The sequence below is a fragment of the Bubalus kerabau genome, chromosome 1 (assembly GCF_029407905.1).
Source record: "Bubalus kerabau isolate K-KA32 ecotype Philippines breed swamp buffalo chromosome 1, PCC_UOA_SB_1v2, whole genome shotgun sequence".
NCBI lineage: Eukaryota > Metazoa > Chordata > Mammalia > Artiodactyla > Bovidae > Bubalus > Bubalus kerabau.
The window spans coordinates 85,038,688-85,062,492 of record NC_073624.1 but is presented as its reverse complement, the minus strand read 5'-3'; the positions used below and the strand labels follow the sequence as shown (position 1 = coordinate 85,062,492).

At 36.9% G+C, this 23,805-nt stretch overlaps 1 long non-coding RNA gene across 1 annotated transcript in view; it reads left to right on the top strand.

Moving 5' to 3' along the window:
• LOC129641672 (uncharacterized) overlaps positions 1–23,805 on the top strand; it is a 72,760-nt gene that overhangs the window by 31,060 nt on the left and 17,895 nt on the right. Inside the window, exon 3 of the long non-coding RNA XR_008709390.1 lies at positions 12,729–12,885. This is a non-coding gene — a long non-coding RNA (uncharacterized LOC129641672). The remainder of the gene's footprint in view (positions 1–12,728; positions 12,886–23,805) is intronic.

Sequence of the window (23,805 nt, the reverse complement as noted above, 5' to 3'; positions counted from 1 at the left end):
TTACAATACAAGGAAATAGTATATTTTAATCATCATTTAGCAATTCATACTACAAGAAAATATAAGAGTTTGTAATATAGTATTTAAATATGTGATCAGTAATCTTTTTCTGCAAATCCATATAGACTTCTAGTAAGTCAAGCTTTTGATAGTATTCCAAAGTGTCAGTTGTGTGCTGGGAACTATCAGCTACATTAGGAAGTACTTAGAAATGCTTATAATCAAATACGAGTCTTACATTTTATAATATGTTTAAGAAAATCATAAAGCAAAATAAAGGTAAACCCTCGGAACACATGGACTAATGATATGGACACATGGCTCTCTCACCAGTTCCTTGAAAAAGAAGATGAAGCCAAAACTAACACTTAAGTTTAGACTTAACACCATTATCTCCAAGTTCCCTCACACCACTCCTGATATGACCTACACAAAAGTAGCTAGATTTAATTTATCCTTTTTATGCCATGGCAACTAAATCAAGAGTAAAGCTTTCAGATCAAATGTGGTCTGGGTGGAAATATTGAAAACAGGCTTCCAAACAACCAGAAATGTGTGAAAAAAGGGGGGGGGGGCAATGTAACAGGTTCTGTGATGCAGGTGAAGTCTTGTTATAATTAAGCTTGTTAAAGTCCCAATTCTACTTCAATAAAACAGTATGAGACTCCAGCTGGTAGCCAGCTGCTCTCCAGACCCTTTCCATGCCAAAAGAAAAAAAAATTTTAAGGCCTCATGGTGTAAGGCCCTATAGGTTTGTTTTAACCACATTTCACTTGTCCAGGTAAATCAAACAATGCCACATAGAGTTATCTGAGTATGCAGAAACTAATGTCTTTCATCAGTCAATAAATATACCTAGATCATTTTATAAATACCTTATTCTGTTCAGATGTATCGCTATGAAGAGGAACATATGGCAAGATTTTATGTAGCTCACTCATGGAAAATTGGGACATAATTCAAAAAAGTGAAGCCTTGAGAAGTTTTTATTATTTTGGATTAAAAAATCCTACTAGTGTAGGCACGAGCTTTCAAAGTTGCTTGTCAGGACTGCAAAATCTAAGAAAGACTTTTAAGAACACATTACTAATCATATGGATGGAAAATCTCAAGGGAATTGATTACAGCAAGGTCTAAGATTCCAGTATGTTTGGACCAAAAATTCAAATGCCTTTTCTGCATAATGGGAAACTCGTGTATATTTGCATTTTTATTGTTATTTTGACCTATGAGTTAGCTGTGTATAGGTAACAAATCATTCACAGGAAATATTCACAAATTTTGATGGGTAGACTGAAAATAGAACCCATTGGAAGCCAAGGCTGAAAAGTAGGTAGTGAGAAAAAGTGGAAGGAGAAAAGTAGCAAAATAGGATTTTTCAAAATTTACTCTCTCTCCTCTCAAAGTGATATCTGTTCTTTCCACTACTCTCAGAAAGCTACAGAGTGATTAAAGGGGCTTCATACTTATAAAGGCAGGCCTCACCTTTAAGTCAAATTAACTCATTCTTAATATGCTAAAACATTTAAGAAAATAATAAGGGTGACTTGGAAACTGTCCGGAAGACAGAGTATATTTGAATAATATATTTTAATGAATTCATCATTGATTCATCCTTTCAATTCATCAGTGAAAAGAATAACTCTTTAACACCTACTATGAGCCAGACACTGAATAAAATAGAATCTTCTGTTCTCCTATAGTTCACAGATCAGAGGGTGATAAAATTAAAACACAAAACATTATGAGGATGGAGGGCAAGTAAGACCCTGTGGAGGGGACTACAGAGGGGGTTGGCCATTAAAGTTCCCTGGACATGATGAAACATGCAATGAAATGTGAAGATTGACTGAGAGTCAATTACACAAAATGATGGCCAAAATATAGGCAGAAGCAAAGAACACAGAAGTAAATACTCAGAAGTAAGAGGAACTGGGGCAAAATTGAGGACCTGGAACACATTCAGCTTGACTGAACTACAGATACTTAAATGCCAAGGTGATAGTGATAATATACAAGACTTGGGTAGGAAAGAAGATCCTGACCATGAAGAAACATACAGGCTAGCAAAGCACATATGATGACTCAATCATGAGACTTAGGAACAAAAACCCAAACTTGAGACTTACTCATTGTAAGACATTCAAAATATACCCATAAGCCTTCTGAGTCTTACTTTCCTGATTTATAAACTGATGATGCCACCTACTTCGTACTGCTATTTTAAGGATAGGATGAGACAATGCATGAGAAATTATACATATAAAATATACTATGAATACAGAAGCATGCACTGGAGTAGGTCAAGGAGAATCCAGTTTACAGAGGGACAAAGCAAGAATAGAGGAGTCTGATTTAATGATATCTTTCAGGTCTAGAAAAGGAAATGTATTTTGAATGAGCTCAATCTTTGCCCTTGTTTTCAATAGCCATAGAGTTATACCCTTCTCCAAATCTCTTCTTACAAACACGCAATTCTACATTTATTTCAACGCTCTGCTTCCCAGAATTACTGGCCCAATGCCCACTTCCCTTCATTCTCCATCTAAGAATCCCTTTATCTGAGAACAGCTTGCACATGGCAACAGGTAACTTGGAAGACTGTAAGGGGAGAATGGTGGTTTCCTGACAACCTCCCTCCCCCACCCCACCCCTACCTCCGCAGAATGGGTCTCCAGAGGAAGATCAATGCTAGAAAACTTCCCTGATCTATTTTCACTTACTCCCTAAGACTTATCCAGATCTCAATTTTCATTCACCTAATTAGGGATTTATTCCTGAGGGTTAAAATTTTCTAAAGCATTAAAAAGGAAGTAAATTTGTTACTTTAAGTCTTATTCTAACATCCAACACATGTTCTCACAAGGGACTATAACAGTAACATCCATATGAGGAAAATGTGTTAAAGAATTTAAAATGAATCTTGTGTATTCGGATACCCTGAAAAATAACTACAGAACCTAAAATATAAGCACCCCAAAGTGCTGCTCAATGCAGCAGACAGTAGACAAGTTCTTCCAGGCCATCCATAGGGCCTTGGCAGGAACTGCTGACATCAAGACCTTTGCACAAAGTAGATGGTTTTGACTTTGAGAAGTACATTTTAACAACCTGCTCATTAATAATAATAAAAAATATATATATATATTAGTTTTATTCAATGATTCAAATTAAGTATTTTTATCAGTATCTTGGAGGTAGTCCTAATGTTTTCTTCAAATTTATTGAGCTTGTCAAATTATTTCTTCTATAATTTTAAACTTTTAATTAATAAAATATAAAGCTACAAAGATATATAATCCCTGCCCTCAGTTAGCTTAAAATCAAATCTTCCAAGTCTTCTTTGCCCATCTAATGAAGATAATCCTATTTTGCGCATAGTGCAAAGGTAATGAATGGTTTTTTAACAGTGATAGTAGCATGGAACCCAAATTTATCAAGTGGGAGGGAAAGTCGTAGAAACTTCTGGCTGCCTCATTCAGCTTTCACTGAATTCTTGTTTTCTACTCTCTGACTTGCAGCCATTCTAAAACTTAGTTCTTTACTTGATACTCATTAACAATACATGCATATATATGGAAACACTCAAATCAACAGAAAAAACTTCCTTGAGGCCTCCCCATGAGCATCATGGAAGTTAGTGATAACCTGGGTCACAGAAGGCTTTTGCAGTGTCAAAGTGCGATCAGGTGAACTAAATGAAGATCAAAGACATGAGGAGGTGCCATCTTCCTTCCCAAGTCCTAAGAAGTTGGAAGGAATAACAAAGTGGGATGGATAACATAATGTGTGAGAATGGAGAAGAAAGTGCTTTGTTTTTATAGTTTAATTTAAGAACAGTAATATTTTAAGCTAACTTTTTTGTCATTTACAACTCAATATGTTGTTGTTGTTGTTGTTGTTTAGTCCCTAAGTCATGTCCAACTCTTTTGTGACTCCATGGATGGACTGTAGCCCACCAGGCTCCTCTGTCAATGGGATTTCCCAGGCAAGAATACTAGAATGGGTTGCCATTTCCTTCTCTAGGAGATCTTTCCAGTCCAGGGATCAAACCCATGTCTCCTGCAGTGGCAGGCAGATTCTTTACCACTGAGCAACCAGGTAATCCCACAGTTCAATATAAAGGATTTCAAATCCCTCAAATGGAAAAAATTTCAAACTCTCTTCTCTCAAATGGGCTTGTAACAATCTCACTCTTGCTCATTACACTCTAGTCTGCTCCCCAGTCTTTCATGTTGTCACATTTCCTTTTATACGTTGAGTCTTAAATATCACTCTTCAAAAGTGCTTTTCCTGATCATTCTGCATAGTGCATATCCCTCCCTGTCTATTTATAACATTGTATTGTTTTATTAACTTCACAGCCTTCATCAAACTCTAAAACTACCTGAATTATGTTTCTTATTCATTTTTATGTCACACTTCTATGGAATGAGCTCCTTGAGGGCAGGAATCATGTCTGTCAGTAATGCTAGCACTTAAATTGGTTTCCTATTCGATAATATTAGCTAATAAGTATTTGAACAGAAACATAGTCAGTGTCCCTAGCAACTTCAGTTACTGAGGACAGACATACATCAACAGATACTCATTAAACTATAAATTGGTTGCAGTGGTTGAGTAGATTTTGAATGCTACTGGGCCAAGGGAGAAAGATCCTTATCATGTGAGGGAGAGAATGGAGACACAGGAGACTGAGAAGTGATACCTAAGATAAGGCATAATAATAAATCATTAAGCTGGTCAATTGAAGGAAGGAGAAGACAGCAAGGACAAAGAAAGTGTAAAGTGAAATACAGAACAGCAAGCAGTGGAACTGCTAATTCAATGTCAAATTTGAAGTAAGGAGTAACTAGAGGAAAAGCTGAATGGTTTTAAAAGGGGCAGATTAGAGGCAGCATTGCATTCATGTCAAGGAGTTTGGATTTAATCATGAAATAGTTGATTTCAAATCATAGTTGATTTCTAAAATTAAAGAATTTTAGACATTAAAGTGCTGTGGCCCAGCTTGTGATTTCGATGGATCATTAGAGAAGCTTGATGGAGGAAACATTTACAACAAGCAAACTAGAATAGGGACCAGGATACTGGGTAAAAGATTAGAAGAATAGTCAGAAGGAGATGATCCATCACCTTAGGTGATGATAACTGAGATAAATAGAATGGATAAGGAGGTAAAATGACCAGGGTTTAGTCATGAGTCAGCTACATAGACAAGGCAGAATCAGTGGTAACACCCAAATTCTAGCTTAAACAACTGAGCATAAGCAAGAGAAGACTCTCCAGCAGATGCCTTCAGACTTCATCTGCACTGTCAGCTTTCCTGAGTCTCCAGCCTGCCAGCTCACCCTGCAGATTTGGTCTTGACAGCCTCCATAATTATAGGAGCCAATTTCTCACCAAAAAACAACAACAACAACAACAAAAAAAAAGCAAAAAAAAACTTCTTTCTATATATACACACATCCTATTGGTTCTGTTTCTCTGAAAAATGCTGACTAATACAAGTATGGAAGTGGAGCATGAATCTTTGATGGCGAGCCAAAGCCCACATTTCCAGCCACCAAATTCGTGGGCAGATCTCACACATCATTTTCCTCTTCAAAGAAGACAGTGTGTGGTCCAATACAGTCACTTCATCCAGCTCAAGGATCTCTGAGTGACGTGGAGCCTTCTCCATCAAGTTTAAATATTGTTCCTTATCGTCCAAAAACAAAGAAACTTGAAGACAAATTATCTCCTCTTGCCCTTGCCCTAACCCAGTAGGAAATATCAGTGCAGAGACCAGAAGTCTATCATAAAATACTTCATTCAGGAAAAAGGATCAGAGATACACAGCATTCATTGCTCCATATCAATACTTTCCTGCAGGGAAATTCCCTAGCAGTGGGAGAGTTACTTCATTAGATGCTGGTTTCTACTTACTAGGAAGAATATCCTTGACCATTGTTCTTAGGGAACATAGCTCCACTTCTGCAAAAATTTTCCTGTCCTTTTTCCTCCATGGTCACACGTGAAATGAATCTGGAGACATAGCTCCTTCTTAGTGCCTGCATGGCTTTAATAGCCCTTTCTTGCTGGGGTTTATTTGGGAAGTCCATGATAGTTTTAGAATAACTAGGTTTAATTATTTTGGCATTGTATTTCTTAAAAAAAAAAAAAAAAAAAACTAAATATACATCTTATTTAGTTTACTTGTTTTAAATCAGTTTAATTGTGGCAAGAGTTCTCCAAGAGTTCTCCTAGTTATATTCTACTTAGCTCCCTTTATTTCTATGCCTTCTTGCCCTTATACTAACCTCTCTCAACTTAAAGCTGGGTATTTTGAGGCCATCTAAAGGGCTTTCCTGGTGGCTCAGAGGTTAAAGCATCTGCCGTCAATGTGGGAGACCTGGGTTCGATCCCTGGGTCGGGAAGATCTCCTGGAGAAGGAAATGGCAACCCACTCCAGTATTCTTGCCTGGAGAATCCCATGGATGGAGGAACCTGGTGGGCTACAGTCTACAGGGTCACAAAGAGTCGGACATGACTGAGCCACTTCACTTCACTTCAAAGCAGTAGACATGGCTGGGACAATGACCACGAGGCTGAGCTCCTTTGTTTTGTAAGATATTTTAATGAGTATTGCCCGCAAAGACTCTCTTTTTAACAAATGGGGACTAGAAATTGAGAGAGTCAATTTCTGTCAATTTCTAGGCAGATTGATAAGAAGTCCAGGGTCCCTGAGGAGGGGAAAGGGGTCTGGGGTTCTCGAGGAGGAGATAGGGGTCTGAAATTCTCAAAGAGGAGGAAAGGACAAATATCTTTTTTTTTCCCCCCTCTCTCTACATTCCTTAGTCTTAGTCAGATAAAACCTGTTTTTTTGTTTTTGTTTTTTTTTCCCCTTTAAGCCCAGAACTAATGATTACACAACTGAACAACTCAGTTTAAACTCTGTACTAAAAATTATATAACAACAATGTATTCTGCTTGAGGACAGTTTCTCCTTCTTGAAAACCTTCTGACTAATCTTGTTATTTTAAAATGCATATTTCTTTTACAAGTGGTTGACCAGTTTTCCCAGCACCACTTGTTAAAGAGGTTGTCTTTTCTCCATTGTGTATTCTTGCCTCCTTTGTCAAAGATAAGGTGTCCATAGGTACGTGGACTTATCTCTGGGCTTTCTATTTTGTTCCATTGATCTATATTTCCGTCTTTGTGTCATTACCATACTGTCTTGATGACTGTAGCTTTGTAGTAGAGCTTGAAGTCAGGCCGGTTGATTCCTCCAGTTCCGTTCTTCTTTCTCAAGACTGCTTTGGATATTCGAGGTTTTTTGTATTTCAATATAAATTGTGAAATTATTTGTTCTAGCTCTGTGAAAAATACTGTTGGCAGCTTGATAGGGATTGCATTGAATCTATACATTGCTTTGTGTAGTATACTCATTTTCACTATATTGATTCTTCCAATCCATGAACACAGTATATTTCTCCATCTATTAGTGTCTAACTAAAACACATTCTAACACCATACACAAAAATAAACTCAAAATGGATTAAAGATCTAAACGTAAGATCAGAAACTATAAAACACTTAGAGAAGAACATAGGCAAAACACTCTCTGACATAAATCACAGCAGGATCCTCTATGACCGATCTCCCAGAATATTGGAAATAAAAGCAAAAATAAACAGGTCAGTTCAGTTCAGTTCAGTCGCTCAGTCGTGTCCAACTCTTTGAACCCCATGAATTGAAGCACGCCAGTCCTCCCTGTCCATCACCAACGCCAGGAGTTCACTCAGACTCATGTCTATTGAGTCAGTGAAGCCATCCAGCCATCTCATCCTCTGTCGTCCCCTTCTCCTCCTGCCCCCAATCCCTCCCAGCATCAGGGTCTTTTCCAATGAGTCAACTCTTCACATGAGATGGCCAAAGTACTGGAGTTTCAGCTTTAGCATCATTCCTTCCAAAGAAATCCCAGGGCTGATCTCCTTCAGAATGGACTGGTTGGATCTCCTTGCAGTCCAAGGGACTCTCAAGAGTCTTCTCCAACACCACAGCTCAAAAGCATCAATTCTTTGGCGCTCAGCCTTCTTCACAGTCCAACTCTCACATCCATACATGACTACTGGAAAAACCATAGCCTTGACTAGATGGACCTTTGTTGGCAAAGTAATGTCTCTGCTTTTGAATATGCTGTCTAGGTTGGTCATAACTTTCCTTCCAAGGAGTAAGCATCTTTTAATTTCATGGCTGCAGTCACCATCTGCAGTGATTTTGAAGCCCAATAAAATAAAGTCTGACACTGTTTCCACTGTTTCCCCATCTATTTCCCATGAAGTGATGGGACCGGGTGCCATGATCTTCGTTTTCTGAATGTTGAGCTTTCAGCCAACTTTTTCACTCTCCACTTTCACTTTCATCAAGAGGCTTTTGAGTTCCTCTTCACTTTCTGCCATAAGGGTGGTGTCATCTGCATAGCTGAGGTTACTGATATTTCTCCCAGCAATCTTGATTCTAGCTTGTGTTTCTTCCAGTCCAGCATTTCTCATGATGTAGTCTGCATATAAGTTAAATAAGCAGGGTGACAATATACAGCCTTGACAGACTCCTTTTCCTATTTGGAACCAGTCTTTTGTTCCATGTCCAGTTCTAACTGTTGCTTCCTGACCTGCATACAGATTTCTCAAGAGGCAGATCAGGTGGTCTAGTATTCCCATGTCTTTCAGAATTTTCCACAGTTTGTTGTGATCCACACAGTCAAAGGCTTTGGCATAGTCAATAAAGCAGAAATAGATGTTTTTCTGGAACTCTCTTGCTTTTTCCATGATCCAGCGGATGTTGGCAATTTGATCTCTGGTTCCTCTGCCTTTTCTAAAACCAGCTTGAACATCAGGAAGTTCATTGTTCATGTATTGCTGAAGCCTGGCTTGGACAATTTTGAGCATTACTTTACTAGAGTGTGAGATGAGTGCAATTGTGCAGTAGTTTGAGCATTCTTTGGCATTGCCTTTCTTTGGGATTGGAATGAAACCAACCTTTTCCAGTCCTGTGGCCACTGCTGAGTGTTCCAAATTTGATGGCCTATTGAGTGCAGAATTTTCACAGCATCATCTTTCAGGATTTGAAATAGCTGAACTGGAATTCCATCACCTCCACTAGCTTTGTTTGTAGTGATGCTTTCTAAGGCCCACTTGACTTCACATTCCAGGATGTCTGGCTCTAGGTGAATGATCACACCATCGTGATTATCTGGGTCGTGAAGATCTTTTTTGTACAGTTCTTCTGTGTATTCTTGCCACCTCTTCTTAATATCTTCTGCTTCTGTTAGGTCCATACCATTTCTGTCTTTTATCGAGCCCATCTTTGCATGAAAATTTTCCTTGGTATCTCTCATTTTCTTGGAGAGATCTCTAGTCTTTCCCATTCTGTTGTTTTCCTCTATTTCTTTGCATTGATCACTGAAGAAGGCTTTCTTATCTCTTCTTGCTATTCTTTGGAACTCTGCATTCAGATGCTTATATCTTTCCTTTTCTCCTTTGCTTTTCACTTCTCTTCTTTTCACAGCTATTTGTAAGGCCTCCCCAGACAGCCATTTCGCTTTTTTGCATTTCTTTTCCATGGGGATGGTCTTGATCCCTGTCTCCTGTACAATGTCACGAACCTCATTCCATAGCTCATCAGGCACACTATCTATCAGATCTAGGCCCTTAAATCTATTTCTCACTTCCACTGTATAATCATAAGGGATTTGATTTAGGTCATACCTGAATGGTCTAGTGGTTTTCCCTACTTTCTTCAATTTCAGTCTGAATTTGGCAATAAGGAGTTCATGATCTGAGCCACAGTCAGCTCCTGCTCTTGTTTTTGCTGACTGTATAGAGCTTCTCCATCTTTGGAAGCAAAGAATATAATCAATCTGATTTCGGTGTTGACCATCTGGTGATGTTCATGTGTAGAGTCTTCTCTTGTGTTGTTGGAAGAGGGTGTTTGTTATGACCAGTGCATTTTCTTGGCAAACCTCTATTAGTCTTTGCCCTGCTTCATTCTGTATTCCAAGGCGAAATTTGCCTGTTACTCCAGGTGTTTCTTGACTTCCTTCTTTTGCATTCCAGTCCCCTATAATGAAAATGACATCTTTTTTGGGTGTTAGTTCTAAAAGGTCTTGTAGGTCTTCATAGAACCGTTCAACTTCAGCTTCTTCAGCATGACTGGTTGGGGCATAGACTTGGATTACTGTGATATTGAATGGTTTGCCTTGGAAACAAACAGAGATCATTCTGTCATTTTTGAGATTGCATCCAAGTACTGCATTTCGGACTCAAACAAATGGGACCTAATTAAAATTAAAAGCTTCTGCACAACAAAGGAAACTGTAAGCAAGGTGAAAAGACAGCCTTCAGAATGGGAGAAAATTATAGCAAATGAAGAAACTGACGAAGAAGTAATTCCAAAACATATACAAGCAACTCCTGCAGCTCAACTCCAGAAAAATAAATGACCCAATCAAAAAATGGGACAAAGAACTAAATAGACATTTCTCCAAAGAAGACATACAGATGGCTAACAAACACATGAAAAGATGCTCAACATCACTCATTTTCAGAGAAATGCAAATCATAACCACAATGAGGTACCATTTCACACCAGTCAGAATGGCTGCAATCCAAAAGTCTACAAGCAATAAATGCTGGAGAGGGTGTGGAGAAAAGAGAGCCCTCTTACACTGTTGGTGGGAATGCAAACTAATATAGCCACTATGCAGAACAGTGTGGAGATTCCTTAAAAAACTGGAAATAGAACTGCCATATGACCCAGCAATCCCACTGCTGGGCATACACACTGAGGAAACCAGAATTGAAAGAGACATGTGTACCCCAATGTTCATCACAGCACTGTTTATAATAGCCAGGACATGGAAGCAACCTAGACGTCCATCAGCAGACGAATGGATAAGAAAGCTGTGGTATATATACACACAATGGAGTATTACTCAGCTATTAAAAATAATACATTTGAATCAGTTCTAACTAGGTGGATGAAACTGGAGCGTATTATACAGAGTGAAGTAAGCCAGAAAGAAAAACACTAATACAGTATACTAATGCATATATATGGAATTTAGAAAGATGGTAAGGATAACCCTGTATGAGAGACAGCTAAAGAGACACAGATGTATAGAACAGTCATTTGGACTCTGTGGGAAAGGGAGAAGGTGGGATGATTTGGGAGAATGGCATTGAAACATGTATAATATCATATGTGAAACGAATCGCCAGTCCAGGTTCTATGCATGATACAGGATACTCAGGGCTGGTGCACTGGGATTACCCAGAGGGATGGAATGGGGAAGGAGGTGGGAGGGGGGTTCAGGATGTGGAACACGTGTGCACCCGTGGTGGATTCATGTTGATGTAATGCAATACCAATACAATACTGTAAAGTAATTAACGCCCAATTAAAATAAATAAATTTATATTAAAAATAAATAAATAAAATGTATATTTCTTTCTATTGTTAGTTCTAATCCTGTCATCTTACAATTTAAATTGTGGGAGTTGGCCTAGTAAATCTTGACAGCCTTGAGACATTCTTTTGATTTATTGTAATAACCAATTAAAAAAGCATATAACTCCTTTGCTTAGACTAGCATGGGAGCACTCTCCATCCCCCTTCTGATGTCTATGTCAGACACTTTCTCTGTTCCTTTTCATACTTTAATAAAACTCTGCTACACAAAAGCTCTTGAGTGATCAAGCCTGGTCCCTGGTCCTGAAGCTAAATCTTCTTCAGAGATCAAGACTCTGATCAAGAATCGCTGTGAGAATGTTTATTTATTACCACTTTAATAGATTATTATTTTAGAGAAAAATTGAGCAGGTAGTGCAGAGTTTCCACATAGCTCTGTCCATACTCATATAGCATCATCCACTAACAACATTCACCCTAGTCGTACCTTTGTAACAGTGGATGTATTGACACATTATTATCAACCAAAATCTATAGTTCATTCTTGGTGTTGTACATCCTTTGAGTTTAACAAAGGGGTAATGATATATATCAACATGAATCTGAGCAAACTCCAGGAGATAGTGAAGGACAGGGAAGCCTGGCATACTGCAGTCCATGGGTTGCAAAGAGTCGGATATGACAGAGTATGAACAGCAAATAATGATACATGTATCCACTGCTATAAAATCATACAGAATAGGTTTATTGCCCTAAAAGTCCTCTGTGCTCTGTCTATTCATCTTTCCCCCCATCCTTAATGCTTGACAATCACTGACTTTTTTATTATTTTCATTGCCTTTTGCAGATGTCACATAGTTGGAATCATATAGGATGTAGATTTTTCATCCTGTCTTTGTTCACTTACAAGCATATATTAATGTTTCCCCATTTCTTTTATTTTTTCTTAGCTTTAATGAGGTATGACTGATAAAAATTGTACATATTTAGGTTCTACAACGTGATGATTTAATACACATATACACTGGGAAACAATTACCACAATTGAGTTAATTAACTCTACTCATTTATTTTTAATTAACTTTTAATTATCTCTTTAATTAAGTTAACTCTACGTCATATACTATCTTTGTTATATGTGTAGGGAGAAATTAAGATCTACCGTCTTAGCAAATTTCAAGCTTTCAATACAGTATTATTATTTTTTAACTTGATTTTTAAAAAGTCTTTATCAAATTTGTTACAACATTGCTTCTGTTTCATGTTTTGGCTCCTAGACCCCAAGGTATATGGGATCCAGATTCCAAACCAAGAATCAAACCTGCACCTCCTTCCCGACCTGCAGGATCTTAGTTCTCTGACCAGGGATCAAACCTGTGCCTTTGTCAGTGAAAGTACAGACTCATAACCACCAGGAATTCGCTCTTCTATTCTGTAAGTTATCCTTTCATTTTGTTGATTATTTCTCTGGCTGTCCAAAAGGTTTTTAGTTTGATATAGTCCCATTTGTGGTTTCTTTTATTTTTTTGCTTTTGTAACCTGTGTTTTGGTGTCATATTTAAAAACATCACTTTCTTGAAAAGTTTCAGAAGCTTTCCCCCTTGTTTCTATTAGAGTTTTATAGTTTCAGGTGTGGTGTTTAAGTCATTAGTCCCTTTTGAGATAATTTTTTATTTTTATTTTTTTTTTTTTAACTTTCTTTTTTTTTTTAATTTTATTTTATTTTTAAACTTTACATAACTGTATTAGTTTTGCCAAATATCAAAATGAATCCACCACAGGTATACATGTGTTCCCCATCCTGAACCCTCTTCCCTCCTCCCTCCCCATTCCATCCCTCTGGGTCGTCCCAGTGCACCAGCCCCAAGCATCCAGTATCGTGCATCGAACCTGGACTGGCAACTCGTTTCATACATGATATTTTACATGTTTCAATGCCATTCTCCCAAATCTTCCCACCCTCTCCCTCTCCCACAGATTCCATAAGACTGTTCTATACATCAGTGTCTCTTTTGCTGTCTCGTACACAGGGTTATTGTTACCATCTTTCTAAATTCCATATATATGCGTTAGTATACTGTATTGGTGTTTTTCTTTCTGGCTTACTTCACTCTGTATAATAGGCTCCAAATGTGGTGTAAGATAAGGGTCCAATTGCCTTCTTTTGTATATGAATATCTAATTTTCCCAACACTACTTACTGAAGAGACTAAACTTTCCCCCATTGTATACTCTTGTCAAATTCATCAAAGATTAGTCGACCATTTGCATGGATTTATTTCTGAGCTCCTAATTGTGTTCCATTGGTTTATGTGCCTGTTTTTATGCCAATACCATACTGCTTTGCTTACTACAGATTTAAAGTGTCATTTAAATCCAAATGGGTGATGGGAATGAGACATCTTGCTTGCTTCCAAGATTTGCAATTATAAAGAAAGCATACTATAAGCATCTATGTGCAGGAATATTTGTAGATATAAATTTTCACCTTGTTTTTGTAAATACCAAGGAACAATATTACTGCATTATACGGTAAGAGTATATATAGTTTTTCCAGAGACTGCCAACCTATCTTTTGGAGTGGCTATGTCATATTTTATTTCCACCAGCGATTAATGAAGTTTCCTATTAATTAATTAATGAAAGTGGAACCACACCTTCACCAGCATTGGGTGTTGTCAGAATTTTGGACTTCTCCCATTTTAACAGATTTGTAGTTATATCTCATCATTTTTAATATTTTTTTAATTTTATTGAAGTGTAGTTGATTTACAATGTTGTTAGTTTCATGTGTACAGCCAAGTGATTCAGTTATATATACATAAATCTTCATTCTTTTTCAGATTCTTTTCTCATATAGGTTATCACAGAATATTCAATAGATTTCCCTATCCTATACAAGTCCTCATTGGTTATCTATTTTATATATAGTAGTGTGTTTATGTTCATCCTAAATTCCTTATTTATCCCTATCCCTACTCCCATGTTTCTCCTTTGGTATCCATAAGTTTGTTTTCAATATCTGTAAGTCTGTTTCTGTTTTGTAAACCAGATCATTTGTATCACTTTTTAAAATTAGATCATATGATCAAGTGGGATTTATCTTAGGGATGCAGTGATTTTTCAATATCCACAAATCAGTTAGTGTGATATACCACATTAACGAACTATAGAAGAAAAAGTATGATCCTATCAATAAATGCAGAAAAACCCTGTGACAAAATTCAACACCGATTTATGATAAAACTCTCCAGAAAGTGGGAATGGAGGGAACTTGCTTCAGCATTAATAGTTGTCATGTACGGCAAAACTACAACTAACAGTATTTTCAGTGATGAAAATCTCAGAGTCCCTCTAAGGTCAGAAGCTAGAAGCATTCCCCCTAAGATCAGGAATGAGACAAGGGTGTCCATTTTCAGCACTTTTATTCAACATAGCTTCGGAAGTCCTAGCCATGGATATCAGAGAAAAGAAAGAAATAAATGGAATCCAAATTGGAAAACAAGTAAAAATGCCACTGTTTGCAGATTATATGAGTCTAGTATATAGAAAACCCTAAAGATGCTACCAGAATATCACTAGAGTTCATGAACACATTCCATAAAATTGCAGGATACAACATTAATATACAGAAATCTCTTCCATTCCTATACACTAACAACAAAAGATCAGAAGGATAACTTAAAGAAACAATTCCATTTACCATTGTATCAAGAATAATAAAATACCTAAGGAGACAAAAGACTGTACTCTGAAAACTATAAGATTCTAAAGAAAGAAATCAAAGATGATACAAACATATGGAAAGATATAACATGTTTTGGAATTGGAAGAATAAACATTATGAAAATGACTATACTACCCAAGGCAATCTACAGAGTCAATGCATTCTTTATCAAATAACTATTGACATTTATCACAGAATTAGGATTTTTTTTTAATTTATATGGAAACACAAAAGACTCCTGAAAAGCCAAAGCATTTCTGAGAAAGAAAAATGACACTGGAGGAATTAAACTCCCTGACTTCAGACTATACTACAAAGCTACAGTCATCAAAACAGTATGGTGTTGGCACTAAAATAGAAATATAGATCAATGGAACAGGATAGACAACCCAGAAATAAACTCATGTAGCTGTGATCAATTAATCTACAACAAAGATGTTAAGAATACTCAGATAAAAAACAGTCTCTTCGACAAGGGATGGATTTCATCATTTTAATTTACAACTTCCTTATTATTTATGATGTTGAGCATAGTCAATGAAGCAGAAGTAGATGTTTCTGTGGAGTTTTATTGCTTTTTCTATGATCCATTGGATGTTGGCAATTTGATCTCTGGTTCCTCTGCCTGTTCTAAATCCAGCTTGTACACCTGGAAGTTCCCAGATCATGTATTGTTGAAGGCTGGCTTAAAAGATTTTGAGCATGACCTTGCTAGCATGTGAAAGAAGCACAATGTATGGTAGTTTGAACATTCTTTGGCATTGCCCTTCTTTGGGATTGGAAGGAAGACTGATCTTTTCCAGTCCTGTGACCACTGCTGTTTTTTGCAGATTTGCTGGCATACTGAGTGCAGCACTTTAATGGCATCATCTTTTAGGATTTGAAATAGTTCAGCTACAATTCCATCACCTCCACTAGCTTTGTTCATAGTAATGCTTCTTAAGGCCCACTTGACGTCATAGTCCAGGATGTCTGGCTGTAGGTGGGTGATCATAACATGGTGGTTATCTGGCTCTACATGGGTGATCACAACAGGTCATTAAGGCCTTTTTTGCATAGCTCTTCTGGGTATTCTTGCCACCTCCTCTTAATCTCTTCTGATTCTATTAGGTCCTTGCTGTTTCTGACCTTTATTGTGCATATCTTTGCATGAAATGTTCCTTTGGTATCTCTAATTTTCTTGACGAGATCTCTTGCCTTTCCCATTCTATTGTTTTCCTTTATTTTTTTGCATTATTTACTTAAGGTTTTCTTATCTCTCCTTACTGTTCTTTGGAATTCTTCATTCCATTGGGTGTATCTTTCCCATTTTCCTTTGCCTTTCACTTCTCTTCTTTGCCCAGCTATTTGTAAGGCCTTCTCAGACAACCATTTCTCTTGTTGTATTTCTTTTTCTAGGGGATGGTTTTGGTCACCACCTTCTGTACAATGTTACAAACCTTTCTGTCCATAGTTCTCCAGACACTCTATCAGATCTAATCCCTTGAGTCTATTTGTCACATACTATTTAATCATAAAGGATTTGATTTAGGTCATACCTGAATGGCCTAGTGACTTTCCCTACTTTCTTCAATTTAAGTCTGAACTTTGCAATAAGGAGCTTATGATCTGAGCCACAGTCAGCTCCAGGTCTTATTTTTGCTGACTGTATATAGTTTCTCCAATTTCAGCTGCAAAGAATATAATCAATCTGATTTTGGTATTGGCCATCTAATGATATTCATATGTAGAGTTGTCTCTTGTGCTGTTAGAAGAGGGTGTTTTCTATGACCAGTGTGTTCTCTTGGCAAAACTCTGTTAGATTTTGCCTTGCTTCATTTTGTACTCCAAGGCCAAACTTTCCTGATACTGCAGGTATCTCTCGCTTCTTACTTTCACATTCTAATTCCTTATAATGAAAATGATGTTGTTTTTGGCGTTAGTTCTAGAAGGTCTTATACGTCATCATAGAACCATTTGACTTCAGCTTCTTCAGCATTAATAATTGGGGCATAGACTTGGATTGATGTTGAATGGTTTGCCTTGGAAACTAATAGAAATCATTCTGTCGTTTTTGAGATTTCACCCAAGTACCGCATTTCAGAGCCTTTTGTTGACTATGAGGGCTACTTTATTTCTTCTAAGGATTCTTGCCCATAGTATTAGATACATAATGGTCATCTGAATTAACTTCACCCATTCCCATCCATTTTAGTTCACTGATTCCTAAAATGTCAATGTTCACGCTTGCCATCTCCTGTTTGACCATTTCCAGTTTACCTTGATTCATGGACGTAACATTTCAGGTTCCTATGTAATATTGTTCTTTACAGCACTGGACTTAACTTTCACCCCCAGACACATCCACAACTGAGCATAGTTTCCACTTTGGCTCACCCTCTTCATTCTTTTTGGAGTTATTTCTCCATTTTTCCCCAGTATCATATTGGACACCTACCAACCTCAGAGGCTCATCTTCCAGTGTCATATCTTTTTGCCTTTTCATGCTGTTGATGGAGTTCCCAAGGCAAGAATACTGAAGTGGTTTGTCAACCCACTGTCCAGAGGACCACAATGAAATTTAGCTTATCAATTATTTCTTTCAAGAATTGTGCCTTTGGTAATTTGTCTTCTCAAAGCCTGTTTAAGTCTTATTTCCTTTTGACTGGAGTCTAAAAATAGTAATGTTTTTCTCACTTTCAGAGGTTCCATATTTCAGGACTTTCTCTACTTCTTTCACTTACTGCTTGTATAATGATTCTTTCTTGTCTGACCACATCTTTTTCCACTCATAACTTGTTAAAGTTAAGCAGTAACAATCAACAATTGGTACTAACATTCTGTTTTCCAGTCTTTGCTCCTACAACTACAGAGAGGAGCCTTGGATGCCTTCCAAGTTATTACAAGAAATACTTCCAAATATTTTACTACTGTGTGATTTTGTCAACATCTTACTATACTCTGATATTGATTTCCTATTGCCTGCTACCCAAATACTAAACCAGTTCCACATATTCCAAGTTTTTCAATTATAACACTACACTTCAAGTTTCTAACATATATTAGAATAACATTGGCTACTGCAATAAATAAATCCCCAAATTTAAGTGGCTTAATACCATGTAAATTTATTTCTGAGTTACATAAATGTCAAACATAAATGTCCCTAGCTGGTGTTTAGTTACATGCTGATTATGAATTCCATGTTATTTCAGTGTATGGTTCCATTTTCTCCCAGGAAAACAGGAAAGCCAGAAGAGGTTTTGTTTCTTTGTTTTTAGTTTCCTTGGCCTAGAAATGACTTATTATTTCTCTTCATAGTCTATTATCATGAATTGGTCTTTTGCCCTCTCTGGGATTTAAGGGGGCTTGGTCTGAGAAATGTGATTATTAAATGGAAAATCTCTCTGGATTATGGTAGAGAGATTTTGTAGGACATATATTAATAAGTTATTTGTATAAAAGTGTCATAGAGTGAAAGATTTCAGCCAGGAGAAATTTGAGAAGAGAAATAAGTGAAAAAGTCAAAGATGAATTTCTAGAGCATATCAACATTTAAGAGACTGGCTAGGGAAGAGACCATTGGGAAGAAGACAGAAAAAATCATTAGCCAGAAAGCAAAATCAAGCAGACTAAGCAAAGAGAACTGTTCCAGGGAAAAATAAATCAAGATCTGATTGAAGAAGATGTGAAAGGTAATAGAGGGACTTAAAAGAATTTGTTGTATTTGGTATTAATAGCACATGCACTCACACTCAAAATCAGTATGGATGGTGACTGCAGCCATGAAATTAAAAGATGCTTGCTCCTTGTAAGAATAGCTATGACTAACCTAGATAGTGTATTAAAAAACAGAGACATCACTCTGCCAACAAAGGTCCGTATAGTCAAGGCTATGGTTTTTCCAGTAGTCATGTATGGGTGTGAGAGTTGGACCAATAAAGAAGACTGAAAGCCGAAGAATTAATGCGTTTGAACTGTGGTGCTGGAGAAGACTCTGGAGAGTCCCTTGGACTGCAAGGAGATCCAACCAGCCAATCCTAAGGGAAATGAACCCTGAATATTCATTGGAAGGACTGGTGCTGAAGCTGAAGCTCCAATTCTTTGGCCACCTGATGCAAAGAGCCAACTCATTGGAAAAGACCATGAAGCTGGGAAAGATTGAAGGAAGGAGGAGAAGGGGATGACAGAGGATGAGATGGCTGGATGGCATCACCAACTCAACGGACATGAGTTTGAGCAAACTCATGGAGATGGTGAAGGAGAGGGAAGCCTGGCATGCTGCTGTTCATGGGGTCGCAAAGAGTCAGACTCAGCTTAGCGACTGAACAACAAAGTGAAGTGGTAGATGTAGAAGTCAGTTTGAACATGATTGTGAAGTGGATGAATTTTGAACAAGGATTTGGGAAAAGGAACTAAAACTCTTTCTTTTAAGAACTTTGCATTTGAGGAGGATAAGAAATCTAGAAAAATTCCTCCAGAGAGACAGAGGGAAAAGGAAAGAGTTTATTTTTGCATTTGTTGTAAAAAGTTTTGTAATGAAAAGACTAAGTTTTGTTGCAAAATATTATTGTATTTTGAGATGGGAGAGACTTAACCATGGTCATGTGCTTAAAAGAGCATTTATTTCCTGCTAATATTAAAAAAAAAAAATCCCTTATCTGAACACCCTATCAATATTTAACTCTATCACAGTAATATGTACAGGTGTTGACATATTTCCCCTACCAGACTGTAACATTCCTGTGACAGAGTCCAATTCTAATTTATATTTGCATTTGCAGATGTGTTTTAGGAATATTCAGTGTCTACTTTCTGTATATACAATAGGTGTTGAGAAATATTCTCTGCATAAATGTTGTAAGAAATCTTCCAATTCCAGAATTATTTATTTATTGAAGTGCGGAGAAGGCAATAGCACCCCACTCCAGTACTCTTGCCTGGAAAATCCCATGGACGGAGGAACCTGGTAGGCTGCAGTCCATGGGGTCACTAAGAGTCGGACACAACTGAGCGACTTCACTTTCACTTTTCACTTTCATGCATTGGAGAAGGAAATGGCAACCCATTCCAGTATTCTTGCCTGGAGAATCCCAGGAACGGCGGAGCCTGGTGGGCTGCCATCTATGGGGTCACAAAGAGTCGGACACGACTGAAGCAACTTAGCATTAGCATTAGCATTGCTTCATGGAAAGATAGATGATGGTCCTATGACTACCCACCTTCTTTGTGCTCCATAATTTTCTTCTCTTCTTTTCATATTCTTATTTAGTTTTCTCCCATGTACTATTAAACAACAGACACAGCCATCACAATTACAAAAAAAATCCAACATGAACTACTTCATAAAGAAACATTATTTGTGATTAATATAAAGAGATTAAAGAATCATAATGCCCTTTGGAGCCATCCAACCTTATTTTCTGTGGTATTTGCATAATATATCAATCATATCTGTAATACTTTATTCTCTTTGGTGGGTGAACTCCCTATTCCCTTTCATTAAATCGTTAAGGGCTTCCTCAGTGATTTGCCATTTGCTTTTGCCTCGATGGTTTTTAGATATTTGTTTAGAGCTTTTCATTTAGTTTCCTGAATTGATAACTTCATAGGAATATTGACTATGAACAGGAATTCATTTGAAAAATCATTTACTAATACATCTAAGTTCTCAATTCAGTGTACTGTCTAAATCTAATCTTGCTTACTCACACAATATTTATAAATCAAAATATAATACAGTTTTTTCTTCTAGACTTAATCAGAGACCTGAGATTTCACTTGCCTTGTGGTATATGTATATATCACATCTTCTTTATTCATTCATCACCAGAGGAAACAAATTGTTTCCATATCTTGGCTGTTGTAAATAATACTGCAATGAATATGAATGTGGTGGTGGGGAGATATGTGTGTTTTTTCAAATTAGTGTTTTAATTTTCTTTGAATAATATCCAGAAGTGGAATTGCTGGATCATGTAGTCCTATTTTTAAATTTTTGAGGAATTTCAATACTGTTTCCATAGTGTCTGCACCAATTTACATTCCCACCAACAGCAATGATTGTTCCCTTTTACCACATCCTCACCAACACTTATTTGCTTTTTCTTTGAAAATAGCCATTATGGCAGATGAGAGGTGTTACTAGTGCGATTTTGATTTGCACTTCTCAGATAATTAATGGTGTAGAGCATCTTCTCATGTACCTATTGACCATTTGTATGTCTCCTTTGGAAAAATTCAGATCTTATGCTCATTTGTTAATCAGATTGTTCACTTTTCCACTATTGAGTTGTCTGAGTTATTTTTATATTTTGAATACTGACCCTTTGTCAAATATATGATATGCTATTATCTTTTACAATTTAGTAGGTTACCTTTTTGTTTTGTTAGTGAATGGTTGCCAATTCTGTGCAGAAGCCTTTTAGTTTAAAGTAATCCTTCTTATTTATTTTTTTCTTTTGCTTCTGGTATCAGATTCAAAAAGTTTTGCAAAGACCTATGCCATGGAGCTTACCACCTATGTTTTCTTCCCTGATTGTATGGCTTGGGGTCTTACATTCAAGTCTTTAATTCATTTTGAGTTAATTTTTTGTGTATGGTTAAGATAATGTTCAGTTTCATCCTTTTGCATGTGGTTGTCATATTTTTTCCATACCATTTATTGAAGAAACTATCTCTTTTCCCATTGTATATCCTTTGCTCCTTTGTTATAAATTAACCAACCACATGCTTGTTGGTTTATTTCTGCATTCTAACTATTTCATTGATCTCTGAATCTGTTTTTATGCCAGTACATATTATTTCAAATGCTATAGCTTTGTAATATAATCTGAAATCAAAAAATGTGATGCCTCTGACTTTGTTCTTTCCTTCAAAATTGCTTTGACTACTCAGAGTCTATTGTTGTTCCTTGCAAATTTTAGGATTGTTTGTTCTGTTCCTGTGAAAAATATCATTAACATTTTGATAGGGATTGCATTGAATCTGTAGATTTCTTTGGGTAGTACAAATATTTTAAAAATATAAATTCTTCCAATCCATAAGCAAGGAACATAGCTCTACTTCTATGTATCCTCTTTAATTTTTTTTCATTAATGTCTTATAGTTTTTATTAAACAGGTCTTTTGTCATCTTGGTTAGATTTATTCCTTGGTATTTTATTCTTTTTGATGCCATTATATATGGGGTTATTTTCTTAATTGCTCTTTCTGGTTATTTTCTTTCTGCTTTTTCATTACTAGTTTAAGGAAATGAAACAGGTTTTTGTGAATTGATTTTGCATCCTGGAAATTTGCTCAATTCACTTATTAGCTTTAATAGTTTTTTAATGAAGTCTTCAGGGTTTTCTATATATTATATCTTGTCATCTATGAATAGTGACAATTTTACTTCTTCCTTTCCAATTTGGATACCTTTCATTTCTTTTTTTGCCTAATTGTTCTGGCTAAGATTTCAATATTATGCTGAATAAAAGTGATGAAAGTAGACATCCTTGTCTTCTTCCTGATCTTAGAGGAAATATTTTCAGCTTTTCACTACTGAGTTTGATATTAGCTTCAGGCTTGTTACATTTAGCCCTTATTATGTTGAGATGTTTTCCTACTTTACCTGCTTTGTTGAGGGTTTTTAACATAAATGAATGTTGAATTGTGTCACATTGACTGATTTGCAGATGTTTAACCATCCTTTCCAGAGAAGGCAATGGCACCCCACTCCAGTACTCTTGCCTGGAAAATCCCATGGACAGAGGAGCCTGGTAGGCTGCAGTCCAAGGTGTCGCTAAGAGTTGGACAGGACTGAACGACTTCACTTTCACTTTTCACTTTCATGCATTGGAGAAGGCAATGGCAACCCACTCCAGTGTTCTTGCCTGGAGAATCCCAGGGATGGTGGAGCCTGGTGGGCTGCTGTCTATGGGGTCACACAGAGTCGGACACGACTGAAGCAACTTAGCAGCAGCAGCAGCAACCATCCTTTCATTCCTGGAATAAATCCACTAGATCATGATGGATGATTCTTTTAATATATTGTTGAATTCAGCTTACTAATATTTTGTTGAGGATTTTCTCACCAAGGTCATCAAGAATATTGGCCTGTAATTTTCTTCTATGGCATACTTGTCTGGTTTTGGTATCAGGGTCATACTGACCTCATAAGGTGTGTTTGGAAGAGCTCCCCCTGATTATCTAACTTTTCACATGGGTCTGTCTCTCTCTCTGAAAAACAGTGACTGTATATTTTGCTTCTTTGAATATTTACACATAATAGATTCTCACTTATAAAATGTATTGATGATAAATAATTTCAAATAGAGATGAAATATTCTAGTAATAAGTATTCAAGATAAGAAAGAAATAAAGGGATTATTGTGTCATATCTTCATGGGGGGATTATATGGGATGCTTGTTAACAACAGCAGATTTTCAGAAGAGGGAAAATAGGCAAAGATATTGAGCTGTTGATGTGAGGTAGAGTGAAGGCCTTTTCACAAATTCAAGGGTAAAGTGTGCATCAAGAGGATAGACTGGCAACTGTGGTAAGTGCTGGTGAGCAGTCAAATGATAATTATGTTTGACAAGACAGAAATCTTTGCAGAATTTGATGAGAGCTATTTCAGCAGAGTGCTGGGTCCAGGAACCTGTATC